The sequence below is a fragment of the Cervus elaphus genome, chromosome 29 (genome assembly GCF_910594005.1).
Source record: "Cervus elaphus chromosome 29, mCerEla1.1, whole genome shotgun sequence".
NCBI lineage: Eukaryota > Metazoa > Chordata > Mammalia > Artiodactyla > Cervidae > Cervus > Cervus elaphus.
This window is the reverse complement of record NC_057843.1, coordinates 15,229,721-15,243,969: the sequence shown is the minus strand read 5'-3', so window position 1 is coordinate 15,243,969 and position 14,249 is coordinate 15,229,721.

The following is a 14,249-nucleotide window of genomic DNA, read 5'->3' as shown; positions in this document are numbered from 1 at the left end:
GAGTAAGAAATGTATAGTGGGATTATTTAGAACACAGACTCATTTCTCCACTGACATACCATGTCATAGCTAAGTTTCAGGTCAGTTGCGAAGGCCTATTTGGTTCATCAAGTAGTTGAACTAGAGCAGGCAAAAATGTCATAGAACCTCCTACCAGGGAGCTTTAGAGGCTCCCACGCAGGTCCTCAGAAACTGAATACATCTCTCTGTCAAACAAAAGTGTGAAAGTGCAATCTTACACTCCCCAGACTTTTGCACTGGCCAGGGCAGGAAAAACCGAGTGGGTAAGGGGAAAGGGTTTCCACGGCAGTGGGGAAATTATTAATAAGACAGTCCTAGCATCCTAATATTTTTCAAACCAGAGAGTACTTTTGCTATGATACACTGCAGCCCCCTCATTGAAGGACAAAGAACAGGAGACTCGCCTTGGGATGCAGTGAATTCTAGGCAGTGCAACCAGCCCTGGATGCATGCTGTGATCAAGTAGGCTCACATGTAATACTGGGGAGGGGGGTCCTAGGAGGTGACATGTCACAGGGGGAGAAGGTCAGAAAACTAAATTAGCAAATGAATAGATCACACAGAGGACTACAAGAAGGAAACATTCATTAAATAAGATCACTGACAGCAAAGACTGTTTGCAAACTGAGAAATTTCAGAGAAGCAGTTTAGAAAGCAAGAGAGGAAACAGTGCACAAAGCAGGTGAAGCCACATGACTTTTGAGAGATCCGGTTTGCTTTGTCGTGTTTTTTGGCCTGTGTTTCCCTTACTTTCGGGTCAATTCAGGTGGGTTGCCTTGCCTGCACCTCACTGTCTCAGGGGTGTACATGTCACATGGGAGAATCCAAGTAGACTTCAGTTATTTCTGGCTTTTGTTTTTCAAAAGCTTGAACGCTTAAGAGAATCAAAAGTGCTTGCTGAATATAAAAAGGATGAAAGAGGATCTGAAAAAGCAGAGTGGAAGTAACACAAAAGAAGATAAAGTTACCCTCAGGCTTACGTGTTTCAACTGGGCTGACTGAAGAGACAGGTATGGCGACGGGACTCCAGTTGCTGAGCTGAGGTGTCCAGAGAGTTGTCAGCTGGGCAGCTGCCCAGAATAGCCAAGCAACCGACGCGAGGCCCTCAACACAGGGTCCCTCGAACAGCCTCAGTCCCCAAGTCCTACTGATGAAAACTGCGGGAACTATGCAGAAGACACTATGGATATTTCAGTCTCTGCACAGACAAATGGCTATTTTCCACATTTCTTTCCCCTGAGACAGCATGGTGCAGTGGAAATCTGGGGGTCGTGGTATTGAGGCAGGATGTAAATGCCCCCCCACTCCGGGGTAAAGCAATTGGAATTTCATTCCCTGTGGATGAAAACCCCAAGATGAGAAAGCAGGACAATTAAGGGAGGAGGTGAAGCCCTGCCCAGACCACATACCTGTCCTTCCCTTAGTCAGGAGACCTCCTTGACCACACACGCACAGAAAGGCTCCTTGGAGGTCAAAGGGGGAGTCATGTCAAGGGATGCTCTACCCATACACCTTTGCGGTAGAAACCAGGAGATGGCTGCACATGCGTGGCGGGATCCGGAGACACAACAAATATGGACTGTGAACCAGGCAAATCAAATGACTGGCCAAAGGAAAACCAAGAAATGTTCCATGCAAGTGATTTACACTGCCACTAGGGTGCAACTCAGGGGTTCTCCCTGTTTGCCTGTTTTCTATCTGCACCTCCTATACTCTTTTTCCTCTTAATAATTACTTTTCTTGCTTCACTACTGTCTTTGTGGAAATTCTTTCCTGCAAAGCTGAAGGGCCAGGGTCCTTGTCACTAACCACTGGTCTAGGGGCTAGGATTCAATGCCTTCATGGCTGGAACCCAGTCCCATCCTCTGGCTGGGAACCCAAGCCCTGTTCCAAACCACTGCAGGCGGAGGCCACTTGAGATCAGCACAGCCTGCAGAGCTGAGAAGGGATTCACATTCTACCCATGACTTAAGTTCATCTTTTTCCAGCCTGTGGAGATACAAATTCAGAATACAAATTACGTGAGCTACAAAAAGTAAATTTTAGCACTCCTGAGACTGAATTTAAGATCCATACCTTAAACAAGAGTTTATCTTGCTTAGAAGGGACTAACTGATAAATGTCTGATCCCTACCCCATTCCCTTAATGCCCTTCTCATAAGATATGTTTTAAAAATTAATATTATCCTAAATGCAAATCTGATTATACAAGATCTGTTTAAAATCCGTCCACGTCCTCAAGATAAAGCTCAGACTTCTTTGAGTAGCTCCTCCTGGCTTCTCTACATCAATGTCAAGGTTTTCTTTCCTGTTCTGCCTCTATTCATTCTGTGCTGCAGGCATGCCAGAAGACGGGCAAGTGGACAAACACAATTTGCACTCCCAATAGCTCTTCTCTGCTTTGAACATCCTTCCCTTACTCACCTCTTGCGCACCAGAGCTACTCTTTCTCCTGTGTGTCAGCTCTTGAGTCTGCCTGACTCATATTCATCTTTCAGAAATTGACTTAGACCTCCACACTCCTGAAACCCTCGCTTGAATTCCTAGGAGAATGGGTGGTCCTCCTCTGTGCTCTTATCTCACTCAGGGCTTATTTCTGTGATATCCCAAAGCACAATGCTTGGTACACAGGAGTGCTCAGTAAATATGAAATATTCTAATGCCTCTTGCAAACCAGCTCTGTGACCACATATTCAAGATTCATTTTCTCCAAGTAATCAAATAAAAGAAGGACACTGACTGTGTGGTACGATTCTGAACAGGAGAAAATCATGGAATATCAGAATTGCAAGGGACCTGAATCATAGGATCTGACTGCCACCCAATCTTCTCCAATCCTCTTTCAAGGCAGACGTATCTTTTATCTTTGTACCTCAGGATCTAACATAATGTTAGTATGTAATAGACACTCTAGAAATGATTGAGAAGGAAGGAAGGGAAGGAAGGAGGGTAAAGATGAGGAAAGAAGAAAAGGAGATAAGGAGAGCAGAGAGAGATTGGGATGGAGAGAGAGGTTTTAAGTCCTGTGGTTATTTAACGGCACATTTAGGACCAGGCTTCATTCTCTCTGACCTCTAGCCTAGCGCACCTTCAGAGAGTCTTTGGGGAATAGAAAATCACCTGTGAGAAGGCGTTTCTTGGCAATATTACTCTACAGCTTTTCATTATTCGTTGTTTTAGATTCAGAACACTCCTGTCATATGAATGTAGGCAATTAAATATTTTCCACATGAGCCATTCCGTCTTCTGGCAGAACTCAGATTGTTTAATAACACTGAGGAGGAAGAAAACTCCTGGAATTTCATTTTTCACAATAAATTAGATATGTGGTGATTTACATTAAACTTGCAGTGTCAAATAAACTTCCACCACGTCCCCAGATGTATACACTATGGTATGGATGTCAGATCCTTTTTAGTAAGTTTTCGAAATGACTCTCAAATATGTAAGGACATCATTCCAGATTAAATGACAGTTCTGAGCATGGGAAAACCCTAAATAGCATTTATAGGAGTTAGCGACACTAATATAAAAGAGTGAATAACTGTGCCACGCTTAATTTGCAGTTCTTTCATTTCCCTGCAGACAGCTCGGTGTCTATTTGCTGTTTAGAAGCTTGTTTTACAACACCTCCATGAGCACTTCTGCCTCCACCTGGGCAGGTACATTCCATTTTGTCTGCTACTGACTTTCTCACCATCACCATCACACAAATTTGCAGTGCAAGGACAGACCAGTTTGCCTGATTTCTTTCTAATAAAGGTGTATGGTTGGGATGTGGGATCGCACTTTATATGACTGAGCTTAACCACCCAGTACTTTGTCAGAGGCCACACAGTTCACAGGGGAAAGTGAAGAAAAATGACAACTCTTGTCAGAGGCATGGTTCAGTATAAAATCTCTTTTCTAACACTGGGCTTGCCAGGTGGCTCAGTGGTAAAGAATCCGCTTGCTAAGGCAGGAGCCTCAGGAGATGTGGGTTCGGTCCCCGGTTTGGGAAGATCCCCTGGAAAAGGAAATGGCACGTCACTCCAGTATTCTTGTCTGGAGAAGCCCATGCTCAGAGGAGTCTAGTGGGCTCCAGTCATGGGGTCACAGAGTCGGACACAACTTAGCGACTGAACGAGAAGGTTAGGTTGAGGAAACACAGGGCAAGAATATAACTGATTAGCAAGTATATTATTGGTCAATGATGTCAAATGCAAAAGGATTTTAGGCTGAGACAACACTGACAAATAAAGCCAATACAAACCAAATAAGTGCTCAAGAAAATAAAAAGCCTGGAGGAGAACCTGTCAATATGATGGATTTTCATGAAGCAAGACTGTATCATATTCAAGATATATTTTATGAACACCCATTTCTTTTTCTGACAATCCCCAAGTCATTTTTCCTTAATTTCTGAGGTAGCATAGTTCCCAGAACACATCATTTTAACATCCTTTCCTGTAACCTAATCTGTTCCTCTCTATAGTTCTTGTTCATCTGATTCAATACTGGAGACAAACTTCCACTGTAGATCAATCACAATATTCAGATTCTTCATTCCATCACTAGGAATAAGAGTCACCACTGATTGAGCACTTAATGTATTTAAAACACTATGATATGCTAAGCATGTTATTGACATTATCTCACTTCATATTCAGAGAAACTCAATGACATAGGGACTTTCAAATCTTTACCTTTACTCAGAACTGCCTGAGTTCCACAATATTTTCTCTAGTTGTTTAACTACCCCCGCCCCGCCCCAAAGAAACCTTTCTCTAACCAAGCCTTTTTTCCCCACAGCAACCTAAGCTAAGTTAAGAACCAGGGACCTACTCTATTCTCCCAGCTCATCCCCTGCCTAATATCCTGACAAAGCTTTATAAATGTAAAGATACTTCTCAACAATATTATTTATTCTCCATTTTCACTGCTATAGCTTTAGTTTAAACCCTAATCACTTCTCTCATACCTAATTACAACGTTCTGCTATGTGGTTTATCTGCCTTTAGTTTACTTCTTTCCAAACTATTCCCCACATTACTGCCAGAGGGATTTTTCCTAAAAGATAATTCTCAACATGCCACTCCTCTGGTCCACAGGGTTCCTCCTAAGCTTTCAGTTTAAGACCAAACTCCTCTGCAAGATTTAAAAGCCTCTGAGTCTCTCGCCTCATCCACTGATTGCACAAGAATGCTTTATTAGCCCATCACTAGCCATCTCTAAACATATTTCTTGGTGTGAACAAATATGTTCTTTCTGCTTTCAGACATCAGCAAGATGGCAGCAGGAAAAGACAATACAGTGTATGCTACATGGAGAGAAATATGACAGGGTATAGAGTAGGTCCACACACAGGCACCAGTGATTTTATGAAGATGTAGACATATTTGGGGGGTAAAGAGAAGGGGAGGACTGACAGGAATATAATAGTTCTTCCTGGCCAATGTGAAGACTTGGGGAGAAAAATATATTCAGGTCTCTGAAGATGCCAGTTTTTTAATAGGTTACTGAAGCATGCCTTTTTTTTGAATAATTTTTGGCCCACACACAACTTTCAACTCCTATTACATTACTTTCTGCTGATCAACATGGCTGTCTTTCAAGAGAACACTATCTTGCAGCAAAATGGAACCTAAAGGCAGTGTGCCCAGATAGCAGCAGTCATTTGCAAAGAGACGAGCTAATGAGTCTCTTAGAAAGAGACTCTAAATGACTAATGCAAGGCAGAAGGGTCCATCAGATAAATGCCGACTTTTCTGTATCTTCTTTAATTGATTTTGACTGACACGGTGATTCAAAACTTTGATGTCAAGGGCTTATGTCTCTTCCATTCTGTCACAAGCTATAAATAATTTCATGCTGAGGATGAAAAAAATGATATTTTCTTTATTAAAGGAGAAGGAAATAATTTCAATTGTTAAAAAATACAGATACCTTTTACTCCACATATTTGTATTTGGTATTCCAGTGTACAGTTTCACACACTAAAATAAGGAAAAAAAATCTTCCTGTAACTTTGCTCCTTATAACAAAGGGTTAAAAAGGTAAAACAATAAAGGTAAGACAAAGATTTCAATTTGTTTTGAATTCAATTTAAAGTTTACAGCATGATATTTATATGTTTTAATCTCAAATTGCTTCAATTTTCCCAATGTTCGTTGGAGGGGTGATTCAATTTTAGATTAGTTCAGATTGCCTTGGTAATGGAGCTATTGTCTGCTGAATAAATTCATCATGATAACAATGAGGTTCATTTAAAGGGGAATGTTCTCTGTTTTCTGCAATCTGAGATTTGATACTGGCTTTGATTTTGGTAGAGAATTCTACCATTGCTTTAAAGTTATCTTTCTTTAAGAGAAATTGTGACAAAAATTCAAAAGAATGATACTCATCACTACTGGTATCAGGGCCCAGGGCTGGCCACACCAAAATGTGCCTCAATAGCGCATTACTTATTTTGAATTCAAGCTAATTTAGAAACGGCTAGTGCAAGAAGAACACTCTGACCCTCCTCTTTGTCTCCCTGAAATCAGGAAACAAATTTCTCATATGAAAGGTACATTCCTTGCATCTGAGGTAGAAGGACACTCTTTTCACCAGAGACAAGGGATTTGAGTCCAGAATTCTATATGAACAAACCTCGATACTTCTTTAATTTACTACCCCAAGGCCAAACTCTTTATATTCTTCACCAATTAAGCATCTGAACCCTAGGTTTCTTTGTCCTGTCGATTCTTCACAAATACATCATTTCTTTGTCTAAAAAGTATAACAGCTGCCTGATTTGGCCACTTCTTTAGGTCCCATTTTTATGAGACATCTTTCAATGCCTGAATTACTATCTGTTTATCTTTTCCTGTTAATGTGTCTTGTGTTAAGTCTTATTATTAATCCAGCCATATGAATTCAAGAAGCTTTGAGGCGATGACCACCTCTCCAAATCTCGTTTTTATGGTTTATAGTTGTTCTTTTTTTTTTTTTTAAGTACATTTTTTCCAAGATTAAAAAAAAAAAAAAGTACAAAAGAGGATATACTAAATATTATGACCTAAAAATTCCTAGGAGACATTTTCAGCGACTGACATTAAGAAAGGGATTAACATGTTAAACATGATGAAAGATCTAAATTTTTTGAATGTTCCAATAGCTTTACAATTATGAGAACATTCAAATGTGATAACAGCATATCCCACCTCTCACTTTTTTTTTTAATCCTTACTGGTAATCTCAAAAATGGAACTGTCAAAACAGACTGTGCTAAAAAGGGCTCTTGGTGCTCCTGTTATATGACCGATTTTTTTATTTTATTCTATTTTGTGGCTCTCCTATAGTTAAGATTTAGAAAAAGATTTTGATTGGGACAGTAGGAAAGAAACAATATAAAAGTTAAGTAATGCAGTATGATAAACCATGATGAATACAAACACTTGAACTTCTTTTTTATATTTATATAATAACTGAGAACACTTAAATTTTAATATTTTCATATACATAAGGATGGGAGTCAAAATATGCATAGTGAGAAGTTTATTCACATTTATTTGGCAAAAATCAATCAGCAACTGTATCAAAATTAAGTTAGCTAAACAAAATTAAGTTCTGGAGGCAAACGGGGTTAATTACAATGTGTGTGTGTTTTTTTATTTTTTAATCTTCATTATTATTTTAACATCTTTGAAAGCTATTTCTTATTGTTAAGCTTTCTGATTACATTACAGATGTTTGCCAGAAGCTGAAATCTTGACTCTATAGTTAGGAAACCTGCTGAAATAAAGGTCAGCCTGAAGTACCTTTTTTTAAAAAAAAAATCTATCGTTACTTGGGAAAAGAGGGACAGCCAGACTTTGTTAGAAAACAATAGAAAGCAAGAGGGAGAAAATGGTATTTACTCAATATGAATAAGATTAATACTAAGACTTATAAGTTTCTTTTATGGTTTAGTCCCTTTAACTAGTCAATAAAAATCAGTTTTTGCAATATTTCCATTAATATCCTTCAGGAGTAAATTCAATGAAATCATTAGGAAACGAAACCTCTCCCACCATCTGAAAAGAATGTCATTTAAAAAGCCTTATGTTCAAATCCTTTTTTGAATGACAAGTCAGTAGTCAGAACAAAAACACACATAGGAAAATTCCAAAGGAAAAAATTGACAATGGTGTCGAGATGTCTTGTGAAAAGTCAGTGATTTGAGTGAGTACAGAAAAAAGTCACCAAATGATGCTGATATTCATGACCAGAGTACAAATAATGGCTTTTCTGTAAGTCATTTTAGTTAAGTCTTGCAAATAACCCTCTGAGCAGCAGACACACCATCATCACTTAATGGACAGTGAAACTAAAGCTCAGAGGAGTTAAGCTCTTTGCAGATGGTCACATGGAACCAAACTACAGTGGAGTAACAATGAGTTCACTGTTTAGAGACAGTAAGTTTCCTGTTTGACCTGACTTTCTTAATCTAGTTTTATAAAGTTATAATAAAAACTATCACCAAGTTTGTTTTAAGAAGGTATTAATGAGATAATGTATACATGAGGTTTGACATATTACCTGACATGATAAATTATTACTATCATTATCATCATGATATAACTAGTCTGTCACATATAAACACACTGTATTTGTCAACTAGGGCTATCGTAATAAAATACCACAGATTGGGTGGCTTAAACAACAACAACGTACTTTCTCACAGTTCTGGAGGCTAGAAGTCCAAGATCAAGGTTCTGACAGATTCTGTTTCTGATGAGGGCCTTCTCCCCACCATGCAGACCAGTATCTTCTCACTTGATCCTCATTCAGCCTTTCCTGACACCTCTGGTGTCTTTTCTTCTTCTTTTAGGAACACCAGTCCTATTGGATTAGGACCCTATCTTTATGACCTCAACCTTAATTATCTCTATAAAGGGTCTATCTGTAAATACAATCACATTGAGGGTTAGGGCTACCACATACAGATTTTGAGGGAGTGTTGTCAGTCTATAATAGCCTGTTCTCTGCCACCACCCACTTCAATTCATGTTCTTCTGGCATGCAAAATACATTCACCCCATCCCAACTGCCCCAAAAGTTTTAACCGTCTGCCAGCATCAGCTTCAAATGCAAAGGCTTATCTAAACATCATCTGAATTGGGTGATTCATCCAGGGACAAAACTCTTCTCCAGATGTGAACCTATGAGATCAAACAAGCTATGTGCTTCTAAAATACATGGTAGAACAAACACAGGACAGATATTAGCATCCCAAAAGAGGGCCATGAGAAAGAAGAAAGGGGTAAGGGGCTCCAAGCAAGTCCAAAATCTAGGAAGGCAAATTTCATTAGTTCTTAAGGCTAGAGAACAGTCCTCTTCAGCTTTACGGTCTGCCCTCTGGTGCAGCTGGGTGGAGTCCCATCTTTCAGTCTCACTGGGACAGAAGCCTTACCTTTCCTGCCCTTCAGCCATGGTGGAGGCCCTACCCCTTTGGCCACGGGTGGTAGCTTGCCCTGGGGGTCTGGGCTGATCTCTGATTCACGCTTGGGGTCATTATTCTTCTCTTTTCTTTTTTTTTTTTTCCATTTATTTTTATTAGTTGGAGGCTAATTACTTTACAATATTGTTGTGGTTTTTGTCATACATTGACATGAATCAGCCATGGATTTACATGTATTCCCCATCCCGGTCCCCCCTCCCACCTCCCTCCCCACCCCATCCCTCTGGGTCTTATTCTTCTCTTTTCTTGAAGGATAAGATATGTTCACAGCTAGATAATGGAGAGCTCTATGGTTTGGTCCTATAGAAGCCCAGAAGCCCAAAATCCTTTCTCTATTTCATAGGGTCATTATTCCCTTTGTCCAAACTGGAAGTCACCGTCTGATATAATCCCATCTATTCTTGACTTCTGCTGAGATACCTGTTGGACTCCATGGATAATCTCTTCATGAAGTGATTGTCCAGCCAAACCATTGGTGTTCTCACCAAAACACGATTTCTCATTTTTTATAATGTGGAGAGGCAGACAGTATTCCAAATCTTTAAGTTCTGATTCCTTTCACTTAATTATTCCTTCTTCAATTCATCTCTCTCCTCTCACAATTTACTATAAATAGTATAAACTAGACACTATAACATACATTATGCTAGTCATACCTCCATGACTGTGCCCATTCTGGAATATGTAACATTAATCAACAAGACATGTTGGGCAGAAGCTGAACCACCAAGTAGGGAATATTGAGCAGTAGGACCCTGTGCTCCATCATATTTATGTAAAGACAGTTTATATTTAAATGCAAAAAACTGTGCTTTTTTTTTTATCTTCCTACACTTTAGCAAATTCTATCTGTGCAACTGTATCCCTTTTATAATTCCTTATAGGAATTATAAATCCTATAAGGATTTATTATAATCCTTTATAATAGGGCGCGGAAACAGCAACCATGGGGGTGATTGAGGAGGAATGCCGTAGTTGGAACGTGGCTAGAAGACCCTAAGAGGGCTGCCAGTGAAGACTGTGACATACATGGAAATCATTCATTCTTTCCTTTGCTAAAACCTCACTCAAAAGACCTACTATTTATTCACCCTTGAGGCTGAAGCCATTTTTCACAATTGGCTTCCCCAGACCGCTACATCCTATTATAAAGCCCCTATTTTCCAGAAATGCAGAACTTCCTATTTCTGTCATGCCATGTTCTTTCAAGCCCTGGGCTGCCATGCTTTTTCATATATTTAATTATGGGTTTAATGCTCCCTAAAAGTCTCTCTCCTGTCTGTAAAGACTCATACTACCAGCACCAGATTAAATGACTTATTCTCTGAGCGGTCTTCCCTAATACATCTAAGCAGTGGCAATCACTCCCCCCAACGATGCCTTCATAGAACTTTACCTGTGACAATATAATTGGCTATTCATCCATAGGCTTCCTTCTCCCACTCACATGTTAGGTCTTGAGAACAGAAGTTTATTTTACTAATTCCTCTATCTTCAAAGCTAAGTATAGTGTCTTGTATATTGTTGTTTTTTAGTCACTAAGTCGTGTCCAACTTTTGCGACCCCATGGACTGTACCTCACCAGGCTCCTCTGTCCATGGGATCTTCCAGACAAGAATACCAGAATGGGTTGCCATTTTCTTCTTCAGGGGATCTTCTCGACACAGAGACTGAACCTGCATCTCCTGCTTGGCAGGCAGACTCTCTGCCACTGAGCTACCTGGGAAGCTGATCTGATATAGAGAAGGTACTTAAGAAATGTGTGTAGGATAAATGAATGACCTCAGCACCTTTCTGTCCCCACTCTTTTAAATTTTTAAATTTTTTTCTGAGACAAGAGTTTATGTTTACTTGTATTGACAAGGTGTTTACCTGTACCAATAAGAGTTGGTTTTAAGACCTGTAGTCCTCTACAAACCAGTCTAGAATAACTGAACCAACTTCTGTTTCGGCTTTATTAAGAATTAAATTATCTTTATTAATGCAACCCAGCATTGCTTGTGGCTGTGTTTAACTTGTCAATAGCTACAAAACTAAACATTTTTCACTCTGCATGAGAAGATCAATATAATTAGAAAAATCATTTATGAAGTACTATGTTACATTTCATAATTCCATTGCCTTGTGTCTGCCTCTGCTGTGGGTCATCATCTTCCCCTTTAGACAATTACTGATGACTGCAGTTTTAAAATCTTGCTTGTTGCTGGTTAGCTATTTGCCAAAACTGTATTTTCTTTCCTGGACAGTCAGGTAGGTTCTATAGCCCATCCTCCATTGCACTGGAGAGCTTTGTAGCTGAAGGAACTTGCTTCTGAGGCTGAACCACAAAATGCCTTATGTTTTCTTAGGTCCTTTTCGCTTCTGCTGGCTGAATGAAACTAAACAGGATGGTTCTGGAAGCCACATTTTGAAACTAGACAGCCATGAGATGGAAGGAGCCCAGACCTTTGAATCTCTGGTCTGGTGAGAGCTGACCAGGTACCAGCCATTCAAGTTTTTGACTACAAATGACTAAAATAAAATTCTACTCTGTTCAAGCTATTAGACATCTTGGGGGTTGTTTGCTATTGAAGCTAGTATCATCTCCAGTAACACAGCTGATTTACTTCAGTTATATGTCAAGATATTCAACAAAATTGGAGCGGCTAATGAAATAAAATGGCCCCTAAAACTTTATATGTGTATGTGTGTAAGAAATCAGAATGGGGAAGGAGGTTCTGTGGGGCTCTGGCTAGTGACTGCTATAACTATGAAGGATTGCTGACAGGCCTCCCATTACTGCAGACCGCTCCTCTTTAACAGGCAGCTCTCAGGCAGCCTATGCGCCTGCTGTTTGCAAAACTTACTTTGAATATACAATGCCAATTATAGGGACTGAACATGTCAAGATTTTGACAGGTGTCTACAGAGTTACACAATTAATTTTATTTATGTACTTTCTGCTTTAAATACCCCTGAAAAGAAGAAAATTGTCTAATGCACCTTAAAAAGGGACACTCAAATTTACCTCTTCATCCCAAATTACCACCCCCCCGACATGCACACACACAAAACAAACAAAAAGAGAGAAAGAGAGAGAAAAGAAAATGGAAAGAAAGAAAGGAAAAAGTAAAGTTGAGGGAAAATAAGCCGATTTAGTAATGGAGTTTAGTATGGACATAAAATAGCTAAAGTCCTTGAAAGTTCTGAAGCTAGTCATTAGCTGCAAAAGCTATAACAAAGTTCAGAGATTGTGACCGGTGCCAGACAAGGCCTGACACTTCTTTTGAATTCTAGGGTAGCGGGGCATTTATTAGTATCTAGATATACAGATTTAATTATGCTGCAATCACAATTTTACTGTCACTCTTCAAAACTGAGACAAAACATGCTTTTCTCTTATTTTCAATGGTCATGTGATATATCTTAGAGCAACAGATAATTACAACACCACACGTGCCAAGGAGGCACTTACATGGTAAGGATGCTGTGCAACTAAAGTACCTAATACTGTGTGATAAACCCAAGCAGGATAAAGCAAGCTCCCCAAATCAGAAAATAAATGTTCAAAACTAGATAAAAATGTATAAAGATAACAGTGTAAATGCTCTCATATTCTCAAGAGATAGCTAAAACTAATCATTTTGCTTTCTACATTAGGATAAAATTTTTACTCATTTATTCATTCATTTAGTACATAAGTCCCAAAACCTTTTAATGCTTATAAGCATTAAAAAAATTTAACTCAGATAAAATTAATAGTCTACATACTATCCATTAATTCTTCAATGAAAAAAATGGTAGCAAAATCAACTAGACAATAGCAGCATTGCAAAATACTTGGGTGATATTGATTTTCAAAGGTTGACCGCTAATGTCTGCATTATCCAAAAGGCAAATACCCCACACCTCAAGAACAAGCCTGAAAATGCTTGAAGGCAGGGGGTGTGTGAAATGATGGAGATTGGGAATATGTTTCCTCTTATTCACTCTCAACAGCTTCCCAGAGGAACAATACTTGGGAGGAGGTCTTTAAGTGTATTCATATTTTTCTTTGAAATATTTTTAAAACATGCATACATACATACACATACTACATACTCCCACACCTTATTAAAGCTGACATCAAACACACATTTGGCACATGTTTGTATACTTACAAAGCATATAATTTCTGGGTTATTATATAATTGATACATACTTTAAATATATATTCCTTAAAACCTTGGATATAAAGATACTTGAATCTTCCATCTTATAGAAAGGAAACTGAAAGAAGGTCAAATTCCATCTTATAGAAAGAAATCTTAAAGAAGGTCAAGGTAGATGAATGGTCATGGGTCATGTAGCAGAAAACAGGTAGATTAAGAACCTTGCCTTAAGCTTGTCATCTGAAAGAAATAAGGTGCTCCCCCTTCATTGCTTCTCTGAGCATCATTAGAAGTAAAGACATGAGTAAGAAGCATACCTTTGTGCTATAAAATGAAAGAGGAACAACTGTGAAAGGGGAGGTAGAAAAATTAGAATTGGCAGATCATAAGTGGAATCTCAACTGGACCACTTTTAAGAAAGAGCATATATGGAAACTGAAGATTCAGAAGTTATTTCCCTGAAAAATATCTGAATTTGTGTATCATCTTCACTATTAAATTATTGTATACTATAACTGAGAAGTAGAATCAGTGATGGGATTCAACAGCAAGAGGAACCAATTTATGAACAGCATTCAACTATAGCAAATGGCTATGGACCAAAGAGTTCTGCAGCAAGAACTGCTGATTGCCTG